This window comes from Eubalaena glacialis, chromosome 2 (genome assembly GCF_028564815.1).
Source record: "Eubalaena glacialis isolate mEubGla1 chromosome 2, mEubGla1.1.hap2.+ XY, whole genome shotgun sequence".
Classification (NCBI taxonomy): domain Eukaryota; kingdom Metazoa; phylum Chordata; class Mammalia; order Artiodactyla; family Balaenidae; genus Eubalaena; species Eubalaena glacialis.
Window position 1 is genome coordinate 79,558,782 of NC_083717.1, and position 10,822 is coordinate 79,569,603.

Below are 10,822 nucleotides of genomic sequence, written 5' to 3' on the forward strand. Positions count from 1 at the left end.
TAGTCTATTGCAACGATGGCCTGATACGGTTAATACAACTGACAGTTCATAGCCCTTGGGGATAAAAATCTGAGTCACCACCAGGCAACAACACAGACTTGCTGAAGTGCCGGCCAAGGGCGGGGGAAATCTAGACTGGGTATATTAGGAGAGAGATGATGAATATTAATTACTACTCTGAGCCCAGTTACTGCAGTAGGCGCTGCAACTAATCCTTGTGTCGGATTTCTTTTGCACTCTGCTTCATATTTCCTCATATCCTCTCATCTAGCCTTTACTTCAGTCCTGCTGCAGCAACCAGCTGTGTGGAGACGTCTTCGGGCAATGACTTCCTTTGGTTGCTTAGCAGGCATCTCCCCTTCTGCACCCAGGCTTCACTGTCACTCCTGTTTAAGATGCCAGCTGGAGCCTACTCAGCCATGCTACACGGAAGCAAATCTGGAAAAGCAGGAGAGGTAACACCCCTCAAGACAACCCCTGTCCAGTGGGGAATGGAAACCAGTGGATAAATACTCCTTTCTTGGGAAGATAATTCTGAGGTATGGGAATTCCCTGGTGGTCCAGTGGTTAGGACTCCATGCTTCCACTGCAGGGGGCCCAGGTTCAATCCCTGGTCAGGGAACTAAGATCCCACAGGTCGTGTGGCACAGCCAAAAAAAAAAAAAAAAAGAAAATTCTGAGTTATATTCTGCGTGGCTCTTCAGGGGACTTTAGTGAGACTGAGCCCCACATCAACTCAATAATAGTGATCAAACTCAATAACTCAAAAACCATTACATTGGTTTTACCCCCTGCCCTGTTTTACTCTTCTCCTACACTCACTCATGTTCCCTAGGATGAGTAGTATGCTGGTCAATGTTTTTTCCTGGCTCTCTAGGAAAAAAAATTACCCTGGTTTGTACCATTTGCCAATTTCTGCAGTTGGATAGAGATATGCATAGTTGGTCCAGTTTGTCCTTGGAAGCCAGTTGGAGCTGAGTCTGAGCACACCACTGCTTGGGAGCATGACCCAAAATAAACTACCTGCATACAAAGCTTTGTCTCAGAAGACACAGGTGGCTCAGGAAGGACGAAGAGTTACCTATCTGTCTGAGCCAATAAGCAGTTCCTGGATGAGGGCTGGGAGAAGGGAGAATGGCTGAAAATGGAGTTAATTTTAGATAATGCCTGTGTGATGAAGCCTCCATAAAATCCCAAAAGCATGGGGTTTGAGGAGCTTCTAGTGGTTGGTACACCGACATTAGCCATGGATACCAATAAGACAAAATTTCTATTATATAACAAATTGATGGTGGGAAAAGGGGTAGGGGGTAAGAATTTGAGGATACTCAGAAGTTTCTACTGGATAGACAGTAATGCCATTTCCAGACACAGAGAGTATAGGACAATGGTGAGTTCATCTTTGGATCTATTAAATTTAAGGGTTTTTAAAGATATTCAGGCAGAGTTAGCTACTGGGAAATACATGTGTGAAGCTTAGGAAAGAGCTAAGGGTGTGGAAGCTGTGCACAATATTATTGTGAAATGTTATTGTTGATAATTACTCATTATTCCTGGAATATCCTCCCTCTCTCTCCTCCAACCCAGGCAGCAGTGAGCAGTGCTTTCCATATTTACTGCCCTCAGGGGAGGGCTGTTACTACAGAAATGAAAAGAGAAAGATGAGTCCATGTTCAGTTTATAAGTTTCAAAATAGAGCTTTGAATCTCCTAGTAGAAAAAATAGGTTGAGAAAAAAAGGTTTTTTGAGTTTCAAAAGCCTGGATTTTGAGTGCCAAGAGCCAAAGTTGATGCCATTAGCATCAGATTTTGGTAGAATGAATGATGATAAAAGAGCCAGTTTTCCTACTCTTGAGAGTTGGAGGTGAAAACAAGATATAGTTGAGTGTCTCTGAGCAAGGACCCTTCTCCCAGCCTACATCCTCACTGCTGAGCTATCAGTAGGAGACAGTGATATAATTCCCTAATAATGGTGGAGATCTGAGAGGAAGTGTGTGCCCACTTCCTATCAGGATCCCTGTGAGATGGTAAGCCCCAGGTAGTTCTCCTTGGCTAGCATACCTAGCAGCAAATAATAGCTATAGTAGAAATGATGATAGTGTGTGATCTGACAGTGTGCTGGAGTCCAGCTGCCAAGATTTCAACCTCCAAAGTAGTAGGGGATAGCATGCAGAAGTTTCCACAATCCTAAAAGAGGGTGGAAAATGGTTGAGAGAGGGCCAGTGAACCAGGAGAGCCCTTAGAGATGGGACAACAGCCAGAGAATGATAGGTGACCTGACAACAGCTAGAATTACAATACAGAGGGAAGACAGGAAAAAACCAGTCACCCTCGTCCACGGCCATGACCACATGTAAGCTCCTCGTACTTAGATTCTACTCGTGAGAGAATGGGGAGAAAAGAAAAATAATTATTTGATTGAGTTAAAACCTGAAAAGACTGGGGAAATCTGGAATGACTACATCTTTACACCTAAAATTTACCATAACTAATTACTGTAACTTAACCAAAATTTACCACACTAGAAGATTAAAAGAAAAAAGACCATCTCAAAAGATACAGAAGACATTGTTAAGTAAAATTCAGTGTCCATTTATGACCAATAATCTTAGTGAACTAGGAATAGGAGTGAGCTTCTTAACCAAATAAAGGCTAGAAAAAAAAAAGACAAACCCCAAATGAAAACAAAATCCAAAACCCTACAGCAAATATCATTCTCTTTAAAACCAGGAATAAGACAATTATGCCTGTTATCACCATGTCTATTTGTTAGACAGGACACTAAGATAAGAAAAAGAAATGCAAGTTGAGAGGAATGGAAAGGAACAAGCAAAATTGTCATTCAAAGATGTTAATGAATGTCTGTGTGAAAGTGAAAATAATTATTTTAGACATAATGAAGTTGAGGAAGTTTGTTGAATACTAAGGTAAATGTACAAAACTGTTGTATTTTTGTACACCAGCAATAAACTATTAGGGTGTGTAATAAAAAAAGACATTAAATTTACAGTAGCAAGGAAAAATGCAAAGTATGTTGGGATAGATGTAGCAAAATATATGCAAGACCATAGTGGAGAAAATTGTAAAACTTTTTGAAAGACACTAAGATTTATTTATTTTTAAACTTCACTTTTTAGAACAGTTCAGATTTACAGAAAAATTGTGAAGATAGTACACAGAGTGCCTATCCACCCCACCCTCAGTTTCTCCTGTTATTGCCATCTTATGTTAGTATGGTACGTTTGTTGTAATTAATAAAAAAAACCTTCATGCATTATTATGAGATAATAGAAAATATATGTCTGCCCCCAGTTCCCAGCACAGAGCTCCTAAAACCCTTGGCATTTCCTAAGTGATAAGAGCACTGGGAACATCTCTTGTTCTACTATTGATCTTTGATCTCTGTTCCTGACACAGAGCTTCTGAAAGCCTTGTAATTCTCTGGGTGGTAATTCCTTGGGTGATAGGACTGTCTTTTGTTCTAATGAGACAACTCTGCATGGGTTCCTCGATGAGGGCTGGGAGAAGGGAGAAAGGCTGAAAATGGAGTTAATTTTAGATAATGCCTGTGTGATGAAGCTTCCATAAAATCCCAAAAGCATGGGGTTTGAGGAGCTTCTAGGTTGGTGAACACATCCACACTGTGAGGGTGAGGCACCCCAACTCCATGGGGACAGAAGCTCTTGTGCTTGGGACCCTTCCAGAGCTCTCTTCATCTGGCTGTTCATCTGTATCCTTTATCATATCCTTTAATAAACTGGTTAACATAATGTTTTCCTGAGTTCTGTGAGCTGCTCTAACAAATTTATCAAACCCAAGGAGGGGGTCGTTAGAATCTCATCTGTAGCCTGTCCATCAGAAGTACAGGAGATAACCTGGGCTTGTGACTGGTGTCTGAGGTAAGGGGAGGAGGGTAGTCTTTTAGGACTGAAACTTAACCTGTGGAACCTGATGGTATCTCTGGCTAGATGGTATCAGAATGAAGCTGAATTGTAGGACACCCAGTTGGTGTTCAGGAATTGCTTGTTGGTATGGGGAAAAACCTCTACACATTTGGTGACCAGAGGTGTCAGAAGTGACATGTTCTCTGTAAAGGTAAAGGAGATACACAGGGGAGAAACATAATAGGGAAGAACTGGATTTTTCCTTACATAGAAAGGAAGAAACAGGATCTTTCCTTTACAATAATTATGAACTAAAATTCATACTTTATTTAGATTTCCTTAGTTTTTACCTAATGTCCTTTTTCTGTTCCAGGATCCTATTCTGGATACCACATTACACTATTACATTTAGTCATCATGTCTCTTTAGGTTCCTCACAGTTGTGACTTTCCTTGTTTTTGATGGACCTTGACAGTTTTGAGGAGTACTCATCAGGTATTTTGTAGATTGTCTATTGGGATTTGTCTGATGTTTTTCTCATGATTAGACTGGGGTTATAGTTTTTGGCCTCACAGAGGTAAAGTGCTACTTTCATCCCATCATATCAAGGGTACGTATTATCATCACTTATCACTATGGATGTTGACCTTGAACACCTGGCTGAGGCAGTGCTTTTCAGGTTTCTCCAATATAAAGTTCCTCTTGGGGCTTCCTTGGTGGCACAGTGGTTAAGAATCCGCCTGCCAATGCAGGGGACGCGGGTTTGAGCCCTGGTCCAGGAAGATCCCACATGCTGCAGAGCAACTAAGCCCGTGTGCCACAACTACTGGGCCTGCGCTCTAGAGCCTGTGAGCCACAACAACTGAGGCCGTGTGCCACAACTACTGAAGCCCGCGTGCCTAGAGCCCGTGCTCCGCAACAAGAGAAGCCACCGTAATGAGAAGCCTGTGCGCCACAACAAAGAGTAAACTCCGCTCATCGCAACGAGAGAAAGCCCCACGCACAGCAGCAAAGACCCAACACAGCCAAAAATAAATAAATAAAATAAATGTAAAAATAAAAATAAAATAAATAAAGTTCCTCTTTTTCCTCCCTTTCCATACTGTAACCTTTGGGATAAAATTACTATGCTCATCCCACGCTGTAGCAGCGGTAGGTCATGCTCCCCTTCCTTGAGGGTGGAGTATCTACATAAATTATTTTGAATTTCACACAAAGATTTGTCTCTACTCCCCCATTTATTTACTAAATGATTTATTTATATCATTACAGACATGTATATTTATTTTATACTTTGGGTTATAATCCAATATTTATTTATTTTGTTGCTCAAACTGTTCCAGGTGTGGTACTTGTGGGTTTGATTTTTTTGAGCACTTCTTTACTTTCTGGCACTAAAAGATGCTCCAGGTTCATCTTGTATATTCCCTGCCCCAGTCCTAGAATCAGCCATTTCTCCAAGGTACCCGGGTTCCTTTTTTGGAGATATTTGTTTATTTTTAACCAGAACAATGTCATTTCTTTTTAAAAAAAAATTTGAAGCAATCTATTTATTTATTATTTTTGGCTGTGCCAGGTCTTAGTTGCAGCACACGGGATCTTTGTTGTGGCACGTGGGATCTTTAGTTGCAGCATGTGTCCTCTTAGTCGCGGCATGCAGGATCTAGTTCCCTGACCAGGGATCGAACCTGGGCCCCCTGCATTGGGAGCATGGAGTCTTAACCACTACACCATCAGGGAAGTCCAGAAAGTATAAAGACATTTTTTCTTGTACCATTTGAGAGTACTTTGCCAACTTGCTGGCCCATCACCTTCTAATACCTTAGTGTGTACTTCTTATGAACAGGATCATTCTCATCTACATAACCTCAGTATAATCATCATAATCTGGCAGTTAACATTCATACATTACAACCATTTAATATATCCTCAGATATATTCATGTTTCAGCAAATGTCCAAATACTGTCTTTTATAGCAATGGGGTTCAGAATCATGAGTTGCCTTATTTGTCATGTCTCTGTGATGGTTAATTTTATGTATTAACTTAGAGGGTGTTTTTGGATGAGATTAACATTTAAATTGGTAAACTTTGGGTGAAACAGATTGCTCTCCATAAGATTGGTGGGCCTCATTCAATCAGTTGAGGGCCTGAATAGAACAGAAACACTCACCTCCCCTGAGCAAGAGGAAATTCTCCAGAAAACAGTTTTTGGACTTCATATGCACCACTGGCTCTCCTGGGTCTCTAGGCTGCTGGCCCAAGTTCAGATTTTGGATATGCCAACTTCCATTATCATGTGAGCCAATTCCTTACAATAAGTTTATATATATACACATACACACACACATATCCTATTGGTTCTCTTTCTCTGGAGAACCCTGATTAATACAATCTCTTTAATCTCTGTCATTCTGGAATAGTTCCTCAGATTTCTCTGACATCCATGTCCTTGACATTTCTGAAGATTACAAGCCAGTTATTTTATATTATGTCCCTTAAGTTGGATTTGTGAGATGTTTACTGATGATTAGATTCAGATTGGGCAGGAATAGCACTGAAGTCATACTCTGTTCTTCTCTTTGCATCCTATCAGGTCGTAAGATTTCGATTTGTTCCATTACTGATGTTCACTTTGATCATTTAATTACAGTGGTGTCTTTCAGCTTTTTCCCTTATGTACACAACATCAAACTCTGTAAAAATCTCACTTGCTAAACTTTGAATTTACCCATCTATTAGAATTTACATCAGTGTGGACTCATAGTACTGGATTTATTCATTAGATTATAATCTCATAGTACTGGATTTATTCATTCGATTATAATCTGTTGCTACCACTTTATTTCGGTGCTCAAGTTAGTCTATATTTGGCCAGTGGGAACCTCTTCAAGTTGGCTCCTGTGTCCTTTTGACATGTCCCCATCATAACTTTCATTACTTTCTGGCATAACAAGATGTTCCATAAGAAGACTTTATAAACAAGACTGTTTATAGTAGCATTATTTGTAATAGTTAAACAAAACAACAATAGAAAATAATCCAAAAAAAGAAAAAAAAAAAGGGAAGCATTGACTCTTATTGCTGAAGTGTAAAGTTCAAACTCTTTAACATGGCATGGAAGAGAAAGTTAAAGCAAGAAGCACTGTGCTGTATTTGGGTTTCAGTGGGGAAAAACTTTTAGAATTTACTTCATTAAAAAAAAAAAGTATAATGGGATCAGATGTTTAACACCATAATCAAAAACTGACATTTTTGTATTTGAATGTAATGCACCTTTGGGAAAAGATTAGTAATATCACTGGTGCTTCATTTATCTCAAGTGATATAAACTCTGAACCATTATTAAATTTCAGAGATGCCACTGTAATTTATCTAAACATTGTGCTGTAAACATTTGAAACAGCTAAATCATATAATAAAAGGTCTTTACAAATTCAAAACAAACCCTGGAAACACCCCAATGTCCAACAACAGAAGAATGATTAATTGTGATAGAGTCATCCAATGGAATATTACACAGCAGTGAAAATAAATTAACTACCATAAACAAATCAGTGTGAATCAATCTCACAAATAGAATGGTGAGTAAAAGAATCCAAGTCACTTTATGATTGCATTCATATAAAGAAGCAAAAATGTATAATGCATTATTGAGTAATACATACATCTGATGAAATAATTAAAAAAACAAGAAAATGGTAAACATAGAATTCAGAATAGTAGTTATCTTTTGGTGAGTGGAGAAAAGGAAATGGAATAGGAAAGCATGAAAGAGGTGAAAAAAGTTGTTGGTAATGTTCTTTTTCTTACAGTGGGTGATAAGTATATTAGTGTCCAATTCACTGTTATTCTTTATACCTTACCTGTTTTTATAATCTTTTGTATGTACTCAAAATGTAGTTTAAAATGTTTTCATAATTTTGGACATGTTAGACAGAGTTCCTGTGTTGTCTAATATAGAGGTCACTAACCACAAGTGACTATGTAAATTTAAATAATTAAAAAGTTGCACTAGCCACATTTCAAGTGCTGAATAGCCATGTAAGCTAGTGGCTACCATATTGGCAATGTAGATATAAAAGATTTTCTTCACTGAAGAAAGTTTTGTTGGACAGTACTAGACACGGTGACTATCTCTGAGAAGAGGCTCTGAGAACTCCCTTCCCACACTTGGATTTTCCCGTAAAGGTTAGATTCCTGGAATCCAAGAGTAGAGGTGACCTGTGTCTTGGGTACAGTCTTAGACGGAAAGCATTACAGAAGTGCCCACGATCCCTACCTCATTCCAGAATGGAACAGCAGCAGTACTGTAGAAGTAAGGCAAAGGGTAGGCTGGAGATAGGCCCCATGTCTCTGCAGCCACAGAATGATGTGGAAGGGCCAGGAGCAGATAAAAGAGGTCGGAGGACCTGAAGGGGTTTTCATCTTTGAGCTAAAATTCCATGGCCTGTATACCAGAAACAGATGAGAGTGCTGATTTCTCCAAGGATGCTGCAGGGCGAAGATGCTAGGGCAGAGACTGCTAATTCTCTTCCTATATCCATTCCTCTCTAGTAATAGAAACTCAACAAGGCTTCCCAGAAAAAAAAGTCTCTTCCTATCCTGTATTTAGATACAGCCATGTGCCTCAGATCTGTTTTTTTAAACATTTTTTTAAAAAATATTTATTTATTTATTTATGGTTGTGTTGGGTCTTCATTTCTGTGCGAGGGCTTTCTCTAGTTGTGGCAAGTGGGGGCCACTCTTCATCGCGGTGCGCGGGCCTCTCACTATCGCGGCCTCTCTTGTTGCGGAGCACAGGCTCCAGATGCGCAGGCTCAGTAGTTGTGGCTCACGGGCCCAGCTGCTCTGCGGCATGTGGGATCTTCCCAGACCAGGGCTCGAACCCGTGTCCCCTGCATTGGCAGGCAGATTCTCAACCACTGCGCCACCAGGGAAACCCCAGATCTGTTTTAAGAGTTTAAGTAGAAGGCTCCGTTAGCCTTTCTTAAAAATCGAGCATGAGACCTGAACTCCTTTCTTTATTCCTTCCTCTATCTTGTTGCCTACAACATAGATGTAATGGTTGGAGCTTTAGCCTCTCTCTGGACTATGAAGATAAGGGCCACACTCACAAATGGCAAAGCAGCCAGCTGTAAAGTTCCTGGATTTCTGATGTCTTTTGTGGAGCAAAGTAGCCATATTTACCCTGGCCTGCCTACCTCTAGACTTTTAGAGAAGAGAACAATATAATTATCTATTTTTTAAACCCTACTAGTTTCGGTTACTATTACTAACAGCCAAATGTCATTCTAACTAGAGACCGCAACTAGAGACCAGTGGGATCAAGGATGCATCTATGAATGCCAGCGTGGAATGATGAAGACCGTGCCGTGCCCTCCATCCCCAAGATGATGTTGCACCACAACAGCCTACTAGAACTTAGAATCAACCTTAGAGGAAAGAGGGTTGAGGAGGAACACTGAGTTGATTAAGATTAGGTTTTTTACTACTGGGCAGACAGGAAACTTGAGGTGGGGACTAAGTTCTGTTACAGAATTAAATAGTAACATTCATAGTAATATTATATAGTAATATTAAAAGTAACATTCCTTGCACTACTGAGCTCTGAGTCTGAGATAGACTCTACAAAGACTGTAGCCGAAACCATGGCAATGGCAATGGCAATGGCAATGGATGAGGTACAGGGAGTTTAGAGTGGAAGAAGAGGAAGAAAAAGTGAAACTTAAAGAACTCAAACATCTAGTATCAGAAGAGAGGCAGCCAGCAGATATTACGGGAGAGAGAATTAAAGGATAACTTTCAAAAAAGACTTTTTTTTTTGGTATTCCTTACAGAATTAATAACCAACATTAAAGTATCTTTCATATTGTTACCCTTGATAGATCAGTTATTTAACACCAGAATTTTTTATCCCAAAGACTCATAAAATGAAAACAACTTCCACTTCTGCATTACAATTACTATTTTAGGCAGAGATAAAGAGGTTTAGGTACATAGACTACTAGGAGGTCTTGACGAGGTTTACTGATTTCTAATTTGTTTACTGCTCCTTTATCAGTTTGAAGGCTCATGTAAAAAGAGATTTGAAGGGAGAACAGGTTCACGAACAAGAAATAGCAATGGTGATGCCACTGGAGGCTGCTAGAATTGCCTAGCCTTTCACTTGGGGGTAATCTCTAGCAGCGGTGTGAGGCTGGGAACAAATTATTATGCACAATATCACATTCTTCATACACGCCTCTTACATGGTCGTACACATAGTTATTCAAGTCAAATCAACATGAACTTAGTTGAAGGCAGCCTAGGTGGGCAAAAAGCCTGCATGAGTATACCATGCAATTGAGCGACATGTCCAATTGAAGAGGGGTTTCTCATTCTACACAGCTTTCTTGATGGTAGTGGTGGTTATTGGACCACCAGCTAATACCACCTTCTCTATTTGAACTTCCTTATAATTCCAGGTACCAGATGCACAGGGCCTCTCCTAGCTTTTGGCTGGGAAATAATAATTACTGTAGTTCATCATATGTCAGTTAACTGCCTGCTTAATTCTTATTATGATTTTGGATTCAGACAGAAAGAATAAGAAATCATGAGTCAAATCAGTGGTATTTGGAATTATCTTCTCTATTGCCTATTAGCTATATGAGCTGATGCTTTACTTTATGAACCACTGGGATTTCTGGTTGATTTTATTACCAGTTTTAGGTTGTGTGTATCCTTCTCATCCATTCATTAAATTTTAGTAGGAGGATGGAAGCTATTTCTATATCTGTTTGAAACCATGCCCTGAAATGACATGAATGTCCTACTTAAAATAAGATATTAAAATGTGCATCAGAACGAGATTAGGGAAAAGTATTATTTCCAAAATAAAAGAGCATACTAAATATTTTCAGATTTTACTCCTAACCTACTAAAAAACACAAGTAT

General features: G+C 39.6%; 1 non-coding gene across 1 annotated transcript; it reads left to right on the top strand.

Moving 5' to 3' along the window:
- The first annotated feature begins 549 nt into the window (after nucleotides 1–549).
- On the top strand, nucleotides 550–622 carry TRNAW-CCA (transfer RNA tryptophan (anticodon CCA)). The gene has a single exon. It is a non-coding gene; the product is annotated as a tRNA-Trp (tRNA).
- The last annotated feature ends 10,200 nt before the right edge of the window (nucleotides 623–10,822 follow it).